Here is a 24,418-nt window from a genome sequence, read left to right as displayed (position 1 = left end):
CTCCCACGACGGAAGCACGTTGAAGTGCTTCCCTCAATGTATCCGGCGCCTCCGGATTGATGGAGGTCGTCGCCGGAGTCGGAGCTCCCCCTCCTTCAAAGGGGGCTGCCCACTCGATTTCGCAACCACATGGGTCTCCGGAGTCGTATTCGGCTGAGGGTCGGACTGGTCCGGGCCCCCGTCATCAGTTTCCATGGGGGTTGTGCCCCCCCCCCATGTTTTCGGCAGCCGAGGCATTACCCTCTGGCGCCGTTTCTGCGGCCTTCCGCACCTCTCCCTGGCCCGGAGAGGTCCTCTAGGACAACACCTCGGTGTCGTACGCAGCATGAGGCAGAGAGGCTCGCGGAGGCGTTTCACTCTCCATCATCTCCGGCGCCAAAGAATTCCCCGAAGACGATGATTGTTGGGGGAGATCACGGGCCGGACTGAAACACATAGATAATATGTCATCCTACAATTTATAAAAAACCGGATATAGGTATCTTTGAATACTTACGACTCGACCTGGGGTGCCACTCAGGGACGGCTTCGGCGTCCGATTCCGAATCGTCCGAAGGGGAGATCTTCCCCTTCTTGGACGTCTCCGCCTCTAGGTCCACGGAAGCCCCCCTTTTCTTCTTTCCCCCCTAAGGGGAGAATTGCTCTCCTCCTCTTCCTCTTCATCTTCATCTCTCGTGGGAGGAGAGAGCTTCGGTATCTTTGGACCCTATGTCCGAAGTACCTTTACAGCGAAGGCCACTTCTGGCCTTCTTGCCCTTCTTCTTGGCCTTCTTCTCCGGCGCCTGGTACGGCGCCGGAACCAGCATCTTCGTCAGAAGAGGAATAGCTGGGTCTTCGGGCAGTGGAGCCGGACACTTGATCCGCTTCGCCTTCTTCGTCCAGCCCTGAAGGATGAGGGGAAGGCTTAGCATACTCCTTGGATCTACAAGTTGAGGATATGTTTGGAAATCTGAAAAACTTACTGGAGTAGCCGGATGAGCGCATCGAGGCCGAGGTCTTCGGTCGTTTTCGGCCACGACTTCTGGGCCTTGAAAAGCAGCTTCCAATATCTTCGTGCGTTGTGCCAAAGAACCGCTGCAAGGTCCGGGGATTGGCCGGATCAAACTCCCACATATGGAGAGTCTGGCGTTGGCAGGGGAGAATCCGGCGAAAAAGCATCACCTGGATCACGTTGGCAAGACTGGTGTTCTTCTCCATCATGCTCTTAACGCGCTTCTGCAGCGTCATCACCTCGTCGGACGACGCCCAATCCAGGCCCTTGTTAATCCATGATGCAAGCCGCATTGGAGGACCGGATTTGAACTCGGGAGTGGCGGCCCATGTGGCATCACGGGGTTTCGTGATGTAGAACCACTCCTGTTGCCATCCCTTCACGGTTTCTACGAAGGTCCCCTTAGGCCAGGTGACATTGGGGAGCTTGCTCACCATGGCGCCGCCACACTCCGCGTGTTGACCCTCGACCGCTTTCGGCTTCACGTTGAAGACCTTGAGCCATAAGCCGAAGTGGGGGAATGCGGAGGAATGCCTCACACACGACGATGAACACGGAGATGTTGAGGAAGGAATTTGGGGCTAGATCGTGGAAATCTAGCTCGTAATAGAACATGACCCCGTGAACGAAGGGGTGGAGGGGAAACCCTAGTCCGCGAAGGAAGTGGGGGATGAACACTACCCTCTCATTAGGCTCTGGGGTGGGAATGATCTGCTTTTTGGCAGGGAGCCGGTGGGCGATTTCTGCGGCTAAGTACCCCACTTCCCGGAGTTCCTTGATGTTCCCCTCCGTGACGAAGGAGGCCATCCACTTGCCCTGCACTCCAGATCCGGACATGGCTGGAGTGTTTGCTAGGACGGAAAGGATTGAAACTTGTGCGCTGGAGCTTGAGGGTGGATGGGCTGAGGAGGAAGAAGGCGTGGGGTAAACAGATGGATCCTTATCTTCTTATAAAGGCAGTGAATATCGAGCGTCCCCCCATGAGCCTTAAAACTCGCCTATTCCCAAGGGGTCATGCAAACGGCACGGTTGGATTACTCAAACCCGTATTGATGAGAATCCCGCAATAAGAGGACACGATCTCTGCTTTGACAAGACGTGTCAATGAAGACTGCGCCTCGAAACGTGAAGCGGGAGGCTGAAAAACGGTTCGAAATAATAATAATAAGGCCAGGACATAACGTCTCGCCGGAAAAGCTGTCAATAGATGTGACTTGTTTTGTTTAACTATTTTGCCCTTGTGGTTCAGGGTTATAACTAGGAATAATTAGATTTATGCCCCTAGTTGTGTCCCACTCGTCTGTTTTACCCCTAATTTCCAAAAGTCACCGGTTCTGTCCAAGTCACTTTGCTCCTCTTATGCTTTTGCCCTTTGACCGTTTGACCTTCAGTTTGAAAACTTCATAACTAATTCATACTAAATCAGAAAAATGCAAATAAGATACCAAAATGTTCAGAAAAACATCACCTATATGCCAGTGTCATTTGCATTCATGAAAAAAGTGTTGGAAAATGCACATCCGAGTTTTAGCTCTTTTGATACCACCATGAATAGTAAAATCTAAAAAAATCAAAAAAATTCAAAAAAATAGGAGGGCAAAGAACAACAAATTTTCTAAGTGCTTGCCAAGTTTCATCAGGGAATGGCATTCATGGAAGTCGTGGCAAAAAAATAATCTATTTTGGAGTGCTGGTTGTTTTTTTTTGCCGCGGCACCCACGAATGTTCTTCCCTGATGAAACTTGGTAGGCACTTAGAACATTTGTCTTTCTTTGCCCTCCTATTTTTTTTATTTTTTTTGAAATTTTTTAGATTTTACTATTCATGGTGGTATCAAAAGAGCTAAAACTCGGATGTACATTTTCCAACACTTTTTTCATGAATGCAAATGACACTGGCATATAGGTGATGTTTTTCCGAACATTTTGGTATCTTATTTGCATTTTTCTGATTTAGTATGAATTAGTTATGAATTTTTCAAACTGACGGTCAAACGGTCAAAGGGCAAAAGCATAAGAAGAGCAAAGTGACTTGGACAGAACTGGTGACTTTTGGGAATTAGGGGTAAAACAGACGAGTGGGACACAACTAGGGGCATAAATCTAATTATCCCTTATAACTATTATACAGAGCCGGATATAGTTCTTTTGATCAACTACTTTGAAGTATTCAGAGGAGGAATCTGCCTTGCAATGCCGAAGACAATCTGCACGCCGGACACATTGTCATTGAAGCCTGGTTCAGGGGCTACTGAGGGAGTCCTGGATTAGGGGGGCCCCAGGCGTCCAGGATGTGTGCTATGGGCCGGACTGATGGGCTGCGAAGATACAAGATAGAAGGCCTTCTCCCGTGTCCGGATGGGACTCTCCTTTGCATGGATGGCAAGCTTGGCGTTCGGATGTGAAGATTCCTTTCTCTGTAAACTGAATCTGTACAACCTTAGGCCCCTCCGGTGTCTATATAAACAGAAGGGTTTAGTCCGTAGAGGCAATCACAATCATACAGGCTAGACATCTAGGGTTTAGCCATTACGATCTCGGGGTAGATCAACTCTTGTAACCCCTATACTCATCAAAGTCAGTCAAGCAGGAAGTAGGGTATTACCTCCATTAAGAGGGCCCAAACCTGGGTAAACATCGTGTCCCCTGCCTCCTGTTACCCTTGATCCTCAGACGCACAGTTCGGGACCCCCTACCCGAGATCGGCCGGTTTTGACACCGACAACCATCTTTGATTACCGAGCTAGTCTAGTAGAGGCTTACTAGGGACACTGTGTTTTGTCTATGTATCCACACATGTATCAAGTTTCCGGTTAATACAATTCTAGCATGAATAATAGACATTTATCATGATATAAGGAAATATAAATAACAGCTTTATTATTGCCTCTAGGGAATATTTCCTTCAGTGCATCCGTTGCATGGCAATCCCTACTCACTTGCACCAATATCAATTGATGGGCATCTCCATAGCCTATTAATTTACCTAGTTGGTGTGAGAATTTATTTCTCCTTTTTTGTCTACTACCACCTTCTATTCCATCCATAGTGCTATAGCCATGGCTCATGCTCATGTATTGCGTGAAGGCTGAAAAAGCTTTAGAACATCAAAAGTATGAAACAATTGCTTGGCTTGTCATTAGGCTTGTGCATGATAAATACTTTGTGTGATGAGGATAGAGCATGACAAGACTATATGATTTTGTAGGGATAACTTTCTTTAGCCATGACATATTGAATAGCCATGATTGCTTTATTAGTATGCTTGAAGAATTATTGTTTTTATGTCAATATTAAACTTTTGTTTTGAATCTTATGGATCTGAATATTCATACCACAATAAGAAAGATTACTAGATAAACATGTTAGGCAGCATTCCACATCGAAAATTTTATTTTTATCATTTACCTACTCGAGGACGAGCAGTAATTAAGCTTGGGGATGCTTGATACATCTCCAATGTATCTATAATTTTTTTATTATTCCATGCTATTATATTATCCATCTTGGATGTTTTATATGCATTAATATGCTACTTTATATCATTTTTGGGACTAACCTATTAACCTAGTGCCCAGTGCCAGTTGCTGTTTTGTCCTGTTTTTGTCTTTTATAGAAAATCAATACCAAATGGAGTTAAAACGGAACGAAACTATTTTGAGGATTTTTCTTGAACCAGAAGACAACCACGAAGCTTTGGAGGAGGCCAGGAGCACCACAAGTGGGCCACAAGCTCACAGGGTGCGCCCTGCAAGCTTGTGGGCCCCTCATAGCCCCCCTAACCCTAATCCTAGCTCTATAAATACCCAAATATTCCTCGTACACCAGGGGCACACCAAAAATACTTTTCCGCCACCGCAAGATTCTGTTCTCCTGGGATCCCATCTTGGGGCCTTTTCTGGCACTCTGCCGGAGCGGGATTCGATCACGGAGGGCCTCTACACCAACCTTGCTGCCCTTCCGATGATGCATGAATAGTTTACCACAGACCTAAGGGTCCATGGCTAGTATCTAGATGGCTTCTTCTCTCTCTTTGATCTTCAATACAATGTTTTCCTCGATGTTCTTGGAGATCTACTCGATGTAATCTTCTATTGTGGTGTGTTTGTTGAGATATGATGAATTGTGGGTTTATGATCAGATTATCTATGAATATTATTTGAGTCTTCTCTGAACTCTCTTATGCATGATTAAGATAGCTTTGTATTTCTCTCTGATCTATTGATTTGGTGTGGCCAACTAGATTGATCTATCTTGCAATGCGAGAGGTGCTTTGTTTTGGGTTCAGTCTTACGGTCTCCTCACCCAGTGAGAGTAGGGGTAGCGAGGCACATATTTTATTATTGCCATTAAGGATAAAAAGATGGGGTTTGTACCATATTGTTTGGATCTATCCTGATAACCCACAAGTATAGGGGATCGCAACAGTTTTTTAGGGTAGAGTATTCAACCCAAATTTATTGATTCGACACAAGGGGAGCCAAAGAATATTTACAAGTATTAGCAGCTAAGTTGTCAATTCAACCACACCTGGAGATTAATTATCTGCAGCAAAGTTATCAGTAGCAAAGTAATATGATAGTTTTGATAGTAGTAGCAACAGCAATAGTAACAGTAATAGTGATAGCAATGATTTTGTAGCAAGTGTAACAGTAACAGCAACGGTGGTAACTTAGCAAGAACAATAAAGGAGAAATTTGTAGGCATTGGATCGGTGAATTCATTGGATGATATTCATCATATAATAGTCATAACCTAGGGCGATACGGCACTAGCTCCAGTTCATAAATATAATGTAGGCATGTATTCCGTAAATAGTCATACGTGCTTATGGAAAGAACTTGCATGACATCTTTTGCCCTACCCTCCCGTGGCAGTGGGGTCCAATTGGAAACTAAGGGATATTAAGACCTCCTTTTAATAGAGAACCGGAACAAAGTATTAACAGTTAGTGAATACATGAACTCCTCAAACTACGGTCATCACCGGAAAGTATCCCGACTACTATCACTCCGGGGTTTACGGATCATAACACGTAATAGGTGAATATAACTTGCAAGATCGGATCTAGAACATGGATATAATAGTGATAACATAAACGGTTTAGATCTGAAATCATGGCACCCGGGCCCAAAGTGACAAGCATTAAGCATGGCAAAGTCATATCAACATCAATCTCAGAACACAACGGATACTAGGGATCAAGCCCTAACAAAACTAACTCGATTACATGATGAATCTCATCCAACTCCTCACCGACCAGCGAGCCTACGAAGGAATTACTCACTCCTGGTGGGGAGCGTCGTGGAATTGGCAATGGAGAAGGGTTGGTGATGACGAAGATCGAAGATCCCCCTCTCCGAAGGCCCAAACGGACTCCAGATCTAGCCTCCGGATGAAGAACAGGAGGTGGCGGTGGCTCCATCTCGTGAAACGCGATAATTCTTTCTCCCTCATTTTTTCTGGAAAAATAGGTATTTATGGAGTTGGATTCAGGGACTGCGGGGCCACCAGGTGGGGACAACCCACCTGGGCGCGCCAGGAGGGGGCGCGCCCTGGTGGGTTGTGCCCACCCAGGTGTCCCCTCTGGTGGTTCTTGGCTCCAGAAATTCTATTTTATTGTATAAAAAATCATCGCAAAGTTTCGTTCCAATCCGAGAACTTTTATTTCTGCACAAAAACAACACTATGGTAGTTCTGCTGAAAACAGCGTCAGTCCGGGTTAGTTTCATTCAAATCATGCAAATTAGAGTCCAAAACAAGAGGAAAAGCATTAGGAAAAGTAGATACGACGGAGACGTATCATATCCCTCTACATCATGTCATCTTGCTTAAGGCGTTACTCCATTCTTGTTAACTTAATACACTAGATGCATGATGGATAACAGTCGATGTGTGGAGTAATAGCAGTAGATGTAGAATCATTTCGGTCTACTTGTCACGGACGTGATGCCTATATTCATGATCATTGCCTTAGATATCATCATAACTATGCGCTTTTCTATCAATTGCTCAACAGTAATTTGTTCACCCACCGTATGCTTTCTTCAGGAGAGAAGCCTCTAGTGAAACCTATATATGGCCCCCGAGTCTATTTCCTATCATATTATTTTTAGATCTATAAAACCAAAAATCCAAAAATACCTTGCTACAATTTATTTACTTTTACCTTTTTACTTATCTTTTATACCTATCTCTATTAGATCTCACTCTTGCTAGTGACCGTGAAGGGATTGACAACCCCTTTTTTGCGTTGTGTGCAAGTGTTTGTTAGTTTATGTAGGTGCATCTATTGGGGACTTGCTTGTGCCTCCTACTGGATTGATACCTTGGTTCTTAACTGAGGGAAATACTTATCTCTACTTTGCTGCATCACGCCCTTTCCTCTTCAAGGGAAAATCAACGCAAGCTCAAGAAGTAGCAGATACCCGTGAACTTGTTGTTTAAGCTAAACTACAACTTGGAGAACTAGAAGATAAAAGCTTGATCTAACATAGGTCATTCCAAAGGGATATCTTTGTGTGTGTGTGTGTTGAATAAAGATGATCCTTTCAATGATTGACCTTCATGATCAATTGTTGGATCTATTGTCTTACCCAAGCTTTAATTTGAGTGTGGGTTGTTGTCAAATCAAAATAAGAACAAAGGATTTTTCCTAATGTTGTCCTGCTCGTGGTTGTTTTCTCGAGCATACGCCACTACATCCTTTGGTTTGACCAATGCTATCACCTTGTTCACATAGTTGTGGAATTCCATCTTCACAGAACTCTCAATGAATTGTTGGTGGGCCCATCGGTAACATCTTTATTTTGTCCATGATTCATGATGAACACTAAAGCTAGTGGTGGAAACTTTTATAAGCATTATCTTCGTGTCCGCTTCATGAAGTATATGTTTATGATGAAAGAAGTGACTTCCTTTAAGTTCACGTGCATTTGATATAAGTTGCCGCCGTGAATTTGAGAAAAAGTTTGTTTTTGTTTCCTCTGGGATCATCCCAAGTCAGTCATGCATGTGCAGAGTATTCTATGGTTTGGTAGATTGATCACCTCCATTCCATATGCATTTCCTAGCACACGAAGCCATTGATTGATTTGTTCAAGAAAAATGAGCATGTTCTAAAGTGTTAAGCCTTTATAATTGCGCAAACACTTTGATATCTTCAATCATGGTTCCCGATCAGACTCGGTTGTGTCCTGTTGTAATAATTTTCTGTGGCCACGTTTGTCTTGGACAGTGTGTTCAATCTGGCTCATGCTTTGGAGCTTGCTTCTGTAGTTCATTTCCTGATAATCTTGCAACATCATCTCATCGATTTGTCTTGCAAACTTTATTTTTAGGCATGTTGAGTCTGATGTACCCTGCCACCAACCAGGTCTGAATCTTCGGCAGATATGATGGTTGGAACATTTCTCAAAAATTATAATATTGGTCTCACTATAACCCGGTAAAGGTGATGTCGTGGCTAACACACCTAGCCAAAAGACTTATTATTGTAGTATATTGATTCAGCAATTGGGCCACTTCCCCATGAGGTTTTCGTATGACTTGTTGTAGAAGTTGTTCCTTACGGATCATTTGTGTTTCCGAAGTCCGACCTTTACTTGATGACCATTTCGATGCTAGTCTAAAGCATGATTGTGGTATCTAGAACATTAAGGAGAACATTAGAAGCAGAGTGCTTAATGTCTCTCGGTCGATCATCCAAATTTTGTTTCCTTGGCATAACGAAGGTAATATCTGAGAAGGTGTTATCTTCCTTTGCATCTGGGTCTTCCATTATTATTCGTCATGGTAGTATGAAGTTGTACCAAGATCTTTGGCATAGATGTTGGCAAAACCTAATGAATAGGGAATGCTCAAGTTCTTGAAAGCACGCTCATACACTAGGCTACCTTCGGTATCAATTGGAATGTGCCTTCCTTTCCCAGGTTGTTCTATAACCATAGTTTCTTTTCCAATCTGAGTATGCCAACCTTTTGAATTCCTTCAAAGTTCGTTTGTAAATTTGCCTCGGTGTGGTACAAAGAGTTTCAATGATCCAGGTATCAAAAGTAATTATTTTCCTGACTAGGAAATATTTCTACGAGTCACCTCTCCTAAGGTGCCTTGTTATGGTATCAAGGACAACTTATTTCCTCGCTACATTGAAACCCATTCACCATCTTCTTAAGCATGGAATTATTGCCTACCAATTGAACCTTTATCGTCTGCTTCTTTTCATCACTCCTGGTGTGTGTTTTATGTCTCATCTCAAGAGATGTTCTTACGTCTCATTCCATATAAGTTGATCGTGAGTTTCTCGATCTTCGTGAAGATCGATTTCTGTAGAGTTTTCCTTTCTTTTCGTTGCCGTGTTGGATGAAGTTCTCAAAGCAAAGATGTCAAGGGCAAGATGATGCAATGAATTGCCATCTTCAAGAAGTGCAATTGGATCAAGAAGATTGTGTGAGATCTGTGTTCCCTCTTCCCTCTTACCTTACGTCTTAAATCTCGGGGCAAAATTCTTGTTTAGTGGGGGTGATTTATCACAACCCTAGAATATTTGCTTGTAAATAGTTGCATTTAGAGGTATCATGCACCATGCTTAAATTTCAATTAAACTTGAAATGGGAATGATCAAACCCTAGCAGATAATTAATTTAACTAGGTTCAAATTCAAATCTTTTCAATGAGCCCAAAATGCCATTCAAAAATGTTCACAATTTATGAAACAAGGTGAAAACCTCTATAAAAAATGGTGCACATTTTTCAAGGATGTATTTGGGCTTTGAATTAAGTCACGAAGTTATTTGAATTGGGTTATAAATTACTATAAACTATTTATAACTCCAATAATTCTGAAATATTTTGTGGGGCTTTAGAATAATCCATTTAGTCCACACAATAATTTTCAGAAACAACATGGCAGAGGCTAATGCAGCCTATACCGAACGCGTCATCAGTTAGTCGTACACACGGAGGGCAGAAGAGACCCCTACAGTCTAGAGACACGTAGCGGGGCAGTGACAGCGCCTGGGGCCGTTCCCGTTGGTTGGTTTCCATCCGCCTGGAAAAGAAACGGAACAGAACCTAGGTAGAGTAGTGGCTGCGCGGCTTGGGGTCCCGCGAGTAACGTACGTGCCGCGCGCGCGCCGTCCGGCCGGTGTTGGTGAGTGGCGACGGTGGCCGGTGTGGGCGCAGAGAGGGAAAAGAACTACTTTTTCCGGCTTCGCGGCCTACGGGTTGTTGGACGCCGATACAGGCCAGTCGTCTCCCTGTAACCACATTGAAACAATAGCTTCATATCATACCCTTTTTCCTCGCAACCTCACTGTGATGCGACGGAAAGGTAGGAAATGGCAGCGTAAGCGTTAGGGAAACAATAAAACACAAGGCATTTTGCTCGCAAGTCGCAACAACCACGTCAACAAGATAGAGTACTACTTACTATATAGAGTATGAAACACATGCATGCACGAGGGAAGGCGAAAAATCTCAGTATCGTTTTCGGCCGATGAAGCTCAGCGGTCACCACGTTGTGGTACTTCCTCTCGAAGATTCGGCGACGGCAAGTGGGCATGGCACCGTGTCCACAGCAGCTCGGAACCGATCCTCTTTGCTCTCTGCACTCGACCGTAGGCACGCGGGAGGCAAAAGAGCATCAGGCAGCTTCGGGGCCCGCCGCCGCGCGAGGCCGTTCCCGTTGGCTCCCGCCGGGAAAAAGGAAGTGGAACGCCTCGTCCGGTCGGCGTTGGCCGCGCAACGGTGGCCCGACCCCAAAAGGGCCCCTGCGCCGCCCCGCTCCGGCGCCGGGTGCGCGGGGGTTGTTGGACGTCGCGTCGCCGTGTGCGTGCGTGTGGGGCGGTGGGCGCGTGCGGGCGACCGCACCCCATTCCGTCGCGGACGAGTGCGCGCCCGGTCCCATTCGGTCCGCTCCATCCACCTGTCCCGTCCCGGCCCGGCCACTCGATCGTCTTCCTCCCGTGCGCCCGTCACAAGGAGCACGTCTTTGGTGTAAGCCAGTAAAGACCGGCCACCGGCGACCGGCGCTTCCTACCTAGTATGCGTCCAAAGTAAGTATAGAAGGTAGCGCGACGAATGTGGCTCGAGACGGTAGGTAGATGGCACATCATTGATCAGGCCGGGCTTGTTGGATCGCGGTCTACCGAGTAGCGGCTGAAAAGTGGTCTAGCTCATTCATGCCCGCTGTGCACGCAATGACGCAAGTCAATCGAGGTTTGTTGTTGCCCCGCTCATAGCCAAACCAACAAGATTTCGGAACCACACTATAGACCGGACTGCCGAGCCTAGGGAATCCACCGGGTTACCTTTTTTTGCGGATATAAAAGGCCTTCCATTAATTACGGAACAAGATGTTTACAATCATCTAAAAGAAGCTAAAATTTTGTTTAAAAAAAGTAAAAAATAACAGGTGATGCGTCAAGGATCCATATGAATCTGTTGACACCCCTAGCAGCTACATGCGCAAGCATGTGAGCAACTCTGTTGGCTCCTCGAGGAGTATGCTGGAACTTGACATCTTTTAATTGAGTATCCTGGAACTTGACATCTTTTAATCTCTCAGATATATTCCACACATCTTTGTAGTGGAGAAAATAGAGACCGATCATCCCTTCTTTCTTACGGATTTCGATGTCACATAGATTACTAGACTCGATGGCCGCTCGCTCAGCGTACAGCTTGATCCCTTTAACAATTGCATAGCTCTCGACCTTTTCTGGATCGTGGCTTCTACCTTCAGGATTTGCAGTTGTCATGAGGACTTCTCCTTTAGAGCATGGTTAATAATATAACTAGCAGCCGGCTATATGGGGCTATCACGTCACTTATAGCCAACCTACTAGCCCACCCATACAAAAGTTTTTTTTGAAAAACAAACATCAACTTTATTAATTAGAGATAATGGTTACACCGTCTATAAGAAAAGATACAATATTTTTCATAGGCTCCTCAAACCAATCCCTAGTCATGGAACATTATGCCATTCTAGCAAGCTCATGGGCAACTTTATTCGCTTCTCTATTACAATGCTCAAAACTAGTAAGAGAAAAATCACAAGCCATAAGAAAGCAATAGTTAGTCATACTTGTATGTTATATCATTAATTTATGACCCACATCTTTCTCTCACAAAGATCGTTGGGTCTCGTTCTACAGCCCGCTCTCTTCTCTCTCCACTTTTCTCTTTTCTAACTAGACACAAATCTGACGTGTCATCTCTTATAGCCCACCTACGTCAACTCGCTCTTACAGTTTTCGACCACAAACCCGATCGTCGAATTTTTTGTGACTGTTTCGAAGCTTGGTCGACATTTAGCTTGGCCACCCCTATGGTGGAGGGCACCAGTTTGTCTGTACATTGGGTAGTTTTTACATCAGTTTGAGGTGCATATTTCAAGGCAAAAAGCTCTTTTCCCTTCCCATTATCCACTACTTTCTCTGGAATATTCTAAAGGAATACGTAAAGGTTGATCAGATAATTCACACAAGCATCAATACTTTCCTTCCTGTCACCGTTATTCGCACAAAGCCAGAAGTACTATGTGTGCTTGCATATCCGGTTCCACGTGGTTCATGAGCTGAAACAACTCCATCGGGGTTACTTTCTTGTCGTTAGTTAGATGAGATGGCAATTGGTCGTACGATTAACCAACAAATTGTGTGTCTGGTTTTTATATGACAAATCTCCATTAATTACGATTTAATCCTGAATACTATAACCTGACATTTTGCTTGTTACCAACTCTATAATTTTGTAGTATTTCACCTTTTCATATGACATGTTTCCCTTGTAAAAGAAAAATTAATCATACTGCCACTACTGATATGGTTCGCTTGTGAGTAAATAGATGTACTCTTCAAATTACAATTGTTTTCAAGTACTTCCTCCGTTCCCAAATATAAGTCTTTTTAGACATTCCAACAGATGACTACATACGGAGCAAAATGAGTGAATCTATACTCTAAAATAGGTCTACATACATCCGTATGTTGTAGTCCATTTGAAATGTCTAAAAGGATTTATATTTAGGAACGGAGAGTGTTAAACTGCACTCATGTACATTTGTGTAACGTTCTGTTATAACTAAGTCCACTCCTAGTTTGTAGGATCCACTAACGCTCATGGCCTGCGTGCCTTGTTTCTAGGAGCGTTAGCTCTCTCCCTGCGGGGATATATGTTGTAACTTGTAACCTTGTTGAGCAGTGAATACAATTGAGCTCTCCAACTTGGTATCAGACACCAGGCGCACCATGGCCACGAACTCCTCCTCCGGCGCCGCCACGAGCTTCGCCACCTCCCTTGGCTCTCTTTCTTCCTCCTCGACGGCGCCTGCTGCAGCCACCTCAACGGCCTCCTCACCCCCGTTCGTCTTCGGCACTACTCCTTCCCTTCTCCACGGCTCCTCCCCCGCCGCCTCGGGCTCTCAGTTCGCCCCTCTCTTCACCTCCGACGTCATTCCTCCCACCCCGCCGGCACCTGCCCCGCGCCTTCCTATCTTCCAAGATCACATCACCAACCACATAAAATTCCTCCTTAACCCGGCCGATCACAACTATCATAAATGGAAGACCTTCTTCCTCATGGTTCTCGTCCGCTATGGCATCTCCTTCCTCATCGACCACCCACCGCCACCCAACGCTTCCGCCACCTACCTTGAGCTCGATGCTCACGTCGTTCTGTGGATCTACGCCACCCTCTCGGACACCATGTGTGATCACGTCGTCGGCGCCACCACCACCTTCGCCCTCTGGCATAAGATCCGTGACTACTTTCTCGCCAATCGCGCCGCCCGCTTCATGATTCTCAATCGCCAGAACCGCAACCTCAAACAGGGCGATCTTTCGGTCTCCGAATATGCTCGCCGCATGAAGCTCCTCACTGATGGCCTCGCTGACATCGATTGCGCCGTCTCTAAGGTGGATCTCACCACCCAGTTTCTCCACAGCCTCGACAAGCGGCTCGACACGATCCGAGTGGTGCTTGGCGATCAGGATCTCCCCTTCGACACCGTCCTCTCCCGCGTCGTCCTGGCTGAGGAGTCCCAGGAGCAGCGCGCCGCTGAGGAGAGCGCCTCCGCCTTCGCCTTGCATGGCGGTGGTGCCTCTGGTGCCGGCCCCAGCAGCGGGGGCCGTACCTCGACCGATTGTGTGGATCGCCCTCCTGCCGGCGCGCACGGCGCCACCCCCGCACCTTGGTCGTGGGCGTGGTGATCGCGATGGTGGCGATCGCTGTGATCGCGGTGACCGCGGTGGCCGTGGACGCGGCCGCGGCCGCGATCGTGGGCGTGGCGACCACAACGGCCGTGGTCACCTTCCCCGCATCCGGCTTCGCCCTTCACTGGCTACTTCGCGCCCTACGGGATGGCCCTTCCCTCCCGCGCTCTGGATGGATCCCACCGAATGCCGCCGGCGTTCTCGGTTCGCGCCCCGGGTCGCATGCGCAGGCTTACCCGCTCCTGCCTGCCCCGGCGCCTGCTCCGTTCTATCCGCCTGCTCCTTCCTCATGGGAACACGCGGCTATGCTCAATGCCGCCTACAGCAACGATGGTTTTCCGGCCGCCCCCGCCCCCGAGTGGTACTTTGACAGTGGTGCTTCCTCCCATGTGACCGGCAATCCAGGTAACCTCTCCAAGTCTAGTTATTCTTTAAAGCATGTTCCATCTAGCATACTTGTCGACAATGGCCACCACTTACCCGTCACCGCCACTGGTTCTGTTACACTTCAACCTCATGATTTTTGCCTCACCGACGTTCTTGTCTCTCCCAATGTTGTCACAAGTTTAATTTCTGTTCGTCGTTTTACTAAAGACAATTCTTGCTCCGTTGAATTTTACCCTTGCGGTTTTCTTGTGAAGGATCTTCGCACTCGGAGGGTTCTCATGATCTCCGTTAACAACAGTGATCTCTATCCTTTCCACGGCAACACCTCTACTCCACCGTCGGCGTTCACCGTCTCCACGTCGGACTTGTGGCATCGTCGACTTGGGCACCCCGGAGCTCACTCCTTGTCTACATTAGCAAACGACTTCCTTAGCTCTTGTAATAAAAGTGCCCACACTCCATGTAATGCTTGTCAACTAGGACGCCAAGCACGTCTCCCTTTTTCTTCTTCCTTTAGTAAAACTTTTGCACCTTTTGATTTAATACATTGTGATTTGTGGACCTCTCCCGTTGTAAGTTTCTCCGGTTTTCAATATTACCTCGTGGTGCTTGATGACTTCACACACTACTCTTGGACGTTTCCCCTACGCAACAAATCGGACACCTCTTCTACCTTACAACGCTTCTTCACATTCATCCACACACAATACAATGTCATCATCAAAGAGATGCAATGTGACAACGGCGGGGAGTTCCTCAATTCCTCCCTCCGCTCTTTCTTCTCTAACAACGGCATAGCATATCGGTTCTCTTGCCCACACACCTCTCCCCAAAATGGAAAGGCCGAACGTCTCATTCGCACTACTAATGGCGTCGTTCGTTCCCTTCTTTTTCAAGCCAATCTTACCCCCCCCCTCCCCCATTTTGGGTTGAGGCCCTTCACACAGCCACCTATCTACTAAATCGACGCCCCTCTCGTGCCATAAACGACCACACCCCCTACTACCTCCTTCATGGTACACATCCCACTTATGATCACCTTCGTGTCTTTGGATGCTTATGCTTCCCCAACACATCCGCCACCATGTCTCATAAACTCTCCCCTCGCTCGACCCGGTGCATCTTCTTAGGCTATCCGCTCGAACATAAGGGGTACAGGTGCTATGATTTATCCACGCGCCGTGTGATTGTCTCTAGGCATGTTGTTTTTGACGAAACTTCATTTCCCTACGAACCGGCCACACCACCGGCTACCCAACCCCTCTCCGCACCTGATCCGCTGGCCGCGCCCCAATCCCCACCAGATTTCTCGGATCTGCCGCCCCTGACCACCTCGTACTGGCCACCCCAACCACCCACCCCAGCGCCACGCGCTTCTCCCGCATGCAACCAATCACCAGTCGGCCCCACTCCCACTACCAGCCAGCAGCGCCCCAGCCCGCACGGATCCCACGGCCCGACCGCATCTTCCTCGCCTGCCGCACCCGCCTCCCCACCACTCAGTCCACCCGAATCCACCTCGCCTTCCGTGCCTGTCGCCTCTGCCCCACTTGCCGCAGATTCCTCCTGCCGCGTCGCCAGCCCCACCGCATCCTCCTCGGGATCCGAGGCATGCACGCCCACTCCCCCTCCGCCACGTCTGCCCCGCCATGCACAACCGGCTGAACCCCCACGTAACTCGCACCAAATGACCACTAGGGCCAAACGCGGGTATTGCATGCCCCGGCGACTTTTTCTCGCTGATTCTACTTCCACATCCCTCTCTCCTATCCCTCCCACGTACAAGTCTGCCCTAAAAGACCCAAATTGGCGGCAAGCAATGCAAGATGAATATCATGCTTTAATCCATAACTCCACTTGGTCTTTGGTACCTAAGCCTGCAGGTGTAAACATTGTTACGGGGAAGTGGATTTTTCGCCACAAGTTCAACACGGATGGCTCCTTGGCTCGTTATAAAGCTCGGTGCGTTGTCCGGGGATTCACTCAACAAGAGGGTGTGGACTACGACGAGACATTCAGTCCGGTCGTCAAACCGGCCACAATTCGTGTTGTGCTCATCCTTGCCACCTCTCACTCGTGGCCCATTCATCAACTGGATGTCAAAAATGCATTTCTTCATGGTGATCTCAAGGAAACTGTGTATTTCTCCCAACCGGTCGGCTTTGTTGATGCATCCCACCCGGATCATGTGTGCCTTCTCAACAAGTCACTCTATGGTTTGAAACAAGCCCCTCGGACGTGGTTCCTTCGGTTCAAGTCCTTTTTGCTATCTATTGGGTTTTGTGCCTCCAAGAGTGATTCCTCTTTGTTCATCCGCCATCTTGGATCCAGCATTGCCTACCTTCTGGTGTATGTCGATGATATCATCCTTACGGCCAACACTCCTGCCACCCTACACTCCATCATGGCTTCCCTCAAACAGGAGTTCTCCATGTCGGACCTTGGTGAGTTGCATCATTTTCTTGGCATAAATGTTACTCCCAACTCCTCCGGCTTGTTTCTATGTCAACAACAGTACACACTAGAGATTCTAGACCGCGACAACATGCTCCATTGCAAACCCGTGTCCACCCCTGTTGACACCTCGGCCAAGCTCTCTCTTCATGATGGTCACATTCTTTCCAACCCTACATACTACCGTAGCTTGGCTGGCGCGCTTCAATACCTCACCCTCACCCGCCCGGACATCTCCTATGCCGTCCAGCAAGTTTGCCTCTTCATGCATGAGCCGCGTGACACTCATATGCAGCTGGTCAAACGGATACTACGGTATCTCCAAGGCATCTCCCACTACGGCATTCAGCTCTACAAATCACCATCTCATGACCTCACTGCCTATACTGATGCTGATTGGGCCGGGTGCCCGGACACCCGCAAGTCCACTTCGGGGTTTTGTGTCTTCCTTGGCAACAACATTATTTCTTGGTCATCCAAACGGCAACCTACCGTGTCACGCTCAAGTGCTGAAGCTGAATACAGTGGCGTCGCAAATTGTGTTGCTGAATCTTGCTGGCTTCGACAGCTCTTGCATGACCTCAAGTGTCCGCCGGCAAGAGCAACTGTGGTGTATTGTGACAATGTTAGTGCCACCTATCTCGCCTCCAACCCAGTACAACACCAACGGACAAAGCATATTGAGATTGATCTCCATTTCGTCCGGGATCGTGTGGCTCTTGGCGAGGCTCGTGTGCTTCATGTTCCTTCGAGCTCACAATTTGCTGACTTGTTCATCAAAGGACTTCCATCTCAAGTGTTCTATGAGTTTCGCGCCAGCCTGAACGTCCTACCACACAGAGTTCCGACTGAGGGGGGTGTTAAACTGCACTCATGTACATTTGTGTAACGTTCTGTTGTAACTAAGTCCACTCCTAGTTTGTAGGATCCACTAACGCTCATGGCCTGCGTGCCTTGTTTCTAGGAGCGTTAGCTCTCTCCCTGCGGGGATATATGCTGTAACTTGTAACCTTGTTGAGCAGTGAATACAATTGAGCTCTCCAACTGAGGGAGTACTAAGCATCTTGATTTCATGGTACCACAGAGATCTTTGCTTTCAGTCTAGCTTGCTTCCAAAATCATACAGTTGGACCTCGCATACAAAATTCAAAAATCCATGAAGTCACGGAGGGGCGTCGGGAACGGACGCCTCTCAGAGTTTGAAGTTGACCGGGTTTCGCAGGTAGGAAGAATGCCAAATCACGATCACATCGGGCTCAAGAAACTGAATGCAGCCAAGGAAAATGTCATGATCTCCGTGGATAGGAAAACATCTAGACCTGGATCCTGATTGCTATTCGGACCAATGATGATGTCCCCATAGTTCAGTGCAACAATTGCTAAATGCAACGTCGTAGAGACTGTTAACACATTATTTTAAGCCCAATTGCATATTCTTTTAACTCAGCCGCGTGTGCTTCGTTTACAATGTGAGTTTCCCAGGACACCCTACTACTCAAACCAATTGCCAAACCAAAAGAGCTACACAAACCAAGATCAATGTGTACTTCTCTGAGTACTCGCTCAAAGACAAGCATTACAGGTTACTGAAATTTACTCAAATGATCACAGTTATAAAATCACATCCACATGTCCACGGAAACGTACATTGCTACTACGCTGTAGCATTTGAAATTCCAAATTCTCAAGCTCGAATCATGTCAGCAAAGCAGCCGAAGCAAACTTCCCAGGTACAGATAGATAGATAGATAGATAGATAGCCAAGTACCATAGAAGAAGAATCTGCAGCTGAGAGACTGGAGCCAAGCTATTGGAATCTCTCATAACCCACTACGAAACTAAGACGACTCTTCCAACATAAACCAACCATCACTTCTAAGATGAGAAGGCACACGGTACCTTTTTAACAGTGAACATAATTCTGACCAGCCTACTAGTTGTGCTACCTAGGCGTTGGTCGATGAAATCAGACACCAGTAAACTCTAGGAAGTAACCACAACGCTGGAGACTCACTGACTGAATTTACATCTTCAATGTTGAAGCAAGAGATTATATTATTGTTTGGAGCAAGTACCCAAACAGAGATATTTGATCTTTCTTCCCGAATCTGAACTGGAAACTCAACAGGGTGACACAAGAACAACCAACTCTGTGTTGTAATTTTAACATGTCAACATTATAAACCAACTAGCTACAAGTAGTGTATGAGTTGATCGCAATCACCTAACCATTTTATTCAACCAAAGCCCTAACGAAAAGTGGAAGAAGGAAAAAAGATAAGCTTGTACACCTTACAAGATTTTACTGAATCAGGTGCCTATTATCCAAAGCACTAGACTAGACCGATTCCAACTTTTGAAATAGCCTAGCACAGCCCGTAGCAAAAAGTGTCTCATTGAAGACAACATTAACATCCATGTTTCAGAGTTTTGCCAATGGTTCTTTCCACACCAACAAATACCATATATAGGATAATTAGGTCTTAGGGTAAGTTTGGTTTGAGCCATGGGTTGACCCACCAAATATTTGGCTAGCCAAATTTTGTTCAAGGTTTTGTGTGCCCATGAGCAGGGTAATATTAGCAGAAAAAATGAACTAGAGTGGTAACAAGCCATTGCCATGCCAAAAAGTTGACAACCATCCAAATCATGACCAAAGTTTTGGTCACAGCCAAAAAAATCGGTAAGGTACATGTTGGCTACGAATCAAACATACCCTAAGTTCTAATTATCCTCTTTCACATGACCATCCACATATGTTGCATTTGCGTCATCACCTTATTCATCATAAGTATTCCATGCAGTTTCTTGTAAGACTACCCCAGCAACAGAACCATTGTGTTTCACATTCCCTTTTTTACCTGCACCAGAAAAATAGCACCATGTTTCAGTCCTGATTGCACTTGAAACTCTACCAACTGGTTCAGAGAGTGTGTTTAGAAGTTACAAGATGACATGATTTATTTCTCTGTATGTAGGATCTATCTGCATGTATACTATGTTTATCAGCTTTATTCATACTGATTTCTTCCCAAAGCAGCTCTTTCGTTTGTCTCGAAGACCTCGGAGTGATGACTAACACTGAAAACAACGGTGTCATGCTCTAAATCAAGTTTCAGATGAGTCCATGTTTGCCTTTTAACTTGAGGAAAGTTTCATTTGTTTAAAATAGTGTATCAGATAGACCTGTCAATCTGGGTAGGAAGAATGTACTTAATAAATACATGGGTAAAGATTAGTGAAAAGGAATTATTCTGATTTAGGAGCCAAGAAGTGGAAGATCATACGTCAGGATGGCCGTCGGAGGTAGTGGTGGGGCTGACAGAACATGAGGATCGGAAGGCATCAATGTGAGCCTGGCACTTGACACGATCACCCTTGTTCTCCTGCAGGCACTTGCGCAGCGCCTCCACGTCGCACGCTGCAGCCGCCTTCTTCTCGCCTTCCCCTCTGACACCGCCACCGATTGTTCTGTCCATCGCAGCCAGAGCCGCCACTACTCAGCCTTGAAGCACGGGTCAAAAGGACCAGTCTGTACCCATCATGTGATAATCAAAAGGTAAACACAATTATGTAAATGTGGAATGTACTTTTGGCATACTTAAGATTCAAGTTGCTCCTCTTGAAACAAAGAAGTTGTCTTATTTATTTTTCTAAGAGAGATTTCAGATCTCTTCAGTAACTAACGTGCATCTGCCCTTAAACTATGGTACCTAATGGAGCAAACAATCAGGAATGCATATGCACTAATATCTGACCTATGATCAAGAATCTGACAAATAAGCACAGAAAATAGATGGTTGCCACACCATACATATGCCATTTTATCTGCTAATCCACTAGTTTGTACTACTCTTTATGTTGAAATCTCATTTACTCCCAGCTTCTAAAAGTCCATTGTGTCTTAAGTCTTAACAGCAGTAAAGACCGAAGACAATTAAAATTCGAAGAAAATCTTGATGTTAAGTTCTACCTCATCTCATGCAGGAAGATGTTAAAGATTAGACGAGCCTGGCAGTAGATTTTAACATTTACACACTTACAAAAGATGTAAGCACAAAGGGAGTTATGTTAGGCTTTCTAGAAACTACGAGTAGCTTAATATGCATTGGTATGACGTACACTACTGTTAACAATTATTTGTAACTGTACGTGTGTATCCAATTGAGAATATGTTTAATTCTGTGTTTTATTGGTCCCTAAGCACCAGCACTACCACTCTCCAACTATTCAGCGTTCTAGTATTATTTATCTTTAGCATGGTGAGGTACACAAGTGATCTTCGTTGGATAAAGAAATTTCAGCTCGGAGATGTTTACTGTCTAGATGCCTGCTTACAACTACGAAATGTGTGCAAGTAAAAAAAAATCATGGCAGCGCTAAGCCCCGCCGCCCCTCACCGTCCTGGTGAGGCATAGGTCCCCCCTCTAACCCAAAGCCTCTCAAGTCTAAACTGGTGGGATCCCTAGTCGCTTGGCGATGTGGGACTAAAAGATCTCGTAGTACAAGGCTCGTCGTGTTACCTGAGTGGACACCCAGCTCCGCCGCGCGCAGGTCACCTCACGGCGCCGAAAGGACGGCGAGTCCGCCTTCAACGCGCCCGCGCCTTCCTCTTCCTCCTCCTCCTTGATCTCCGGTCGCCGCGGATGCTCTGACTCCTGCGCCTCCCCCGCGCCCGCAAACGCCGACCTCGAACAAGTTCACGGAGAGAGAGAGAGATTTCGCTCGGCGTGGGGAAGAAGGAGGTAGACTGAGGTAGGCGGCTGCGGAGGAGGATTCCGGCCGGCGTGGGAGGAGGAGGCGATGCGATTTGAGGGTTTCTTTCCACTCCTCGGCGGTGCTCAAGATTTTGTTTCACGGCAGGTACACTCGCAAATGTACACAGCTTGGGCTGGTTGGGTTCGGCTCGGAGGAGAATTGCGGCCCACTACTACTTCTACCGGACGCAAATGTACGCTCGCTTCACCTCCAAAAAAAAAAATGTACGCTCGCTTGGGCTGGGCTCCTGGAAACCGGTCTAAATATAAAGAAAGAAAGCAAAAAGATGGGAGGTAGAACAGCTTGAGAGTTTAATTTTGCTTATTAAAGTATAGCATGCTTTCCTCCTGAAAGCCTCTCTTGTTGGGCATTGCAGTAGTACTTTATTTTCTTGAAAAGATGGTTCTGTTTGCATACATCTACATGTAGTTTGTTGCAGTGTGCTGCTAGAGATTAGAGAGTTAATGAATTTTACTGCACATTTATAGGTCCTGGCTAAATACTCGTGTGTTGCAACGGGGCAACTTTATTCTAGTGCTTCAATGTAGATTTTTTTTTATTGGGTTAAGTTTGAGATATGCTATGGGGGAAGAGTCCATAGGCAAACGTAAGAAAATATATGATTTGATTGAGATTGTTGTGTACAACTACATGAGTTCATTTTTATTGTCGGCTTGCAGTGGATTTCTTGCTATCAGCGATTTATTTTGATTTTTGTTGATTTTTGTTTTGCAAAGGATTTTTTTCCCATAAACGAGGATGTGGGGGCGGCTTGGAAAAATAATAATGGAGATTATCATGTGGTTTTGAAAAAAACTGAATGGCAGAAGGCATGTATCGATGGAAGGGAAAGTGAAACCAACAAACTCTCCAATATTTATTTGTATGATTTTTTCGTAATGGTTTTGACTTCTGACTTTCTGTTGCATAAGTTAATCAACTCTTTCTTGTGACAATATCATGGCAAATTTTATTTTTTTGCGGGGATGTGGCAGTTATTTCATGATGCGGTACTTTTCTGCCAGCAGCAACAGGTGGATTTTGTCAGGTGGCAGGGTTTTGTTTCAAGTCACACAATTTTGAGCCTTGCTATACAGACGATAAGTTCATGGCCGACGTCTGCACGATCGTATGTGGAGGGCCAACAGCCAGCCTGCATCTTCGTTTTCCTTTTTTAGCTGATGCTAGTGTTGTTGGCGACCAAGTATCGTTTGCAGATCATGCCTGAGGTGTCGTCTGTGAAGCAATTTCGCACAATTTTGTTTGTCGATTCTAAAGATTTAGTTGTGCCCCATATGCGCCATGAAGAGTGAGGACAACTTTTGCGAATGCACATGTGTGTTTCCTTCTAATGCTCCCTTCTTTATTGTTGGCGTGTTGATCATGCATTATGCGTTGCAGATGAATAAACTGGTTCAGAAGAGGAACGACATGAGATAGAGATATGATTATGATGGAACTGAATGAAAACAATCCAGAGAAACCATCTCACCCCAGCGTTGCATCTCTCCTCTCTTTCCTCTCTCCCAGTGCCATCGTCGGAGGACGCAGCCAGGATAAGCCCACGCGGCAAACGGCAGCGGCGACTGGGCCTCTTCTCGCTCGATGGTGGGCGCTCGTGATGGGGGGAGGCTAGGTCCTCCCTGTTGCGCGACCCAGAGTCTGCGGCCCTATCGCGACTCGACGAGCTTCGGCCAATAGCTCTCTCCGGCATCCAGGGCGGGTGCCCCCCCCCACCCCCCCTAGAGGTTGCTCATCCACGCGTTCTGCTTTGGGCGGGCGCCCCCGTGCAATCTACATCGACGGGCATCTGGAAGCATCTCCGGCAATAATGCAGTGGCGGCTCGACAAATTCTGCCCTCCCGCGACCTTACATACGTTGTGCAATCCACTAATAGCTGTTTGTCAGACATACGTCATGGCTAATTCTTGCACAAGTTTATCTCTTGGAGCTACACAAAAAGTTGGATGTTTACAGTTTGATCAGCTTAAATCGTGGAATGGGATCATTAACATGGGAGAAAACTACATGTACTAATGGTATGGGGCAGACCACAGTTAACCCTATTTGGTGTAAAATTTGGAAGCTAGCATGCCGGCAAAGGTTAATTTTTTTATTTGGTGTACGTGCACGCTTGTGGCCCTGAAAATACAAACCACTTATTTCATTGTGACAAATGCAACAAAGGTTTGGAGAAGGTTAGGATGGACGATATTATTAAAAGAGCATGTGAAGTCGATCGTACTGGTGAGGCGGTTCTGGAGTTCTTGCTTTTGTGAGATCAGGAGTTGTCTGTTATGGGTATTTAGAATCCTCATGAAATGATCGCCATTACTACTTGGTATTTGTGACGGGAGAGGGGTAAACTGGTTCATGAGGAGATTGTTCAAGGTGCTTTTCAGATGACTACGAAGATTCGTGCTCTCCCTGCAAACTAATACTATTGCTTCCTCTCCAAAGCTACAATGAAAATATTCAAAAAAAAGGCTACAATGAAAAGGAAGGGTTGGATCCGCCCAGCCACTGGTTTTGTAAAACTTAATGTTGATGCATCTTTTTATCAAGACTTAGGAACACGACGGGAGCGGTCCTGAGGAACAATAGCGAAAAA

At 46.3% G+C, this 24,418-nt stretch overlaps 1 long non-coding RNA gene across 1 annotated transcript; it reads right to left on the bottom strand.

Moving 5' to 3' along the window:
* Positions 1–19,645: 19,645 nt before the first annotated feature.
* Positions 19,646–21,897, bottom strand: LOC123121628 (uncharacterized). The gene is made up of 3 exons (XR_006459805.1): positions 21,572–21,897; positions 20,336–20,580; positions 19,646–19,909 (listed from the first exon to the last, which is right to left on the bottom strand). It is a non-coding gene; the product is annotated as an uncharacterized lncRNA (long non-coding RNA).
* Between the last annotated feature and the right edge of the window lie 2,521 nt (positions 21,898–24,418).

This window comes from Triticum aestivum, chromosome 5D, assembly GCF_018294505.1.
Source record: "Triticum aestivum cultivar Chinese Spring chromosome 5D, IWGSC CS RefSeq v2.1, whole genome shotgun sequence".
In the NCBI taxonomy this organism is placed as follows: Eukaryota; Viridiplantae; Streptophyta; class Magnoliopsida; order Poales; family Poaceae; genus Triticum; species Triticum aestivum.
This window is presented reverse-complemented; position numbering and strand designations above follow the sequence as displayed.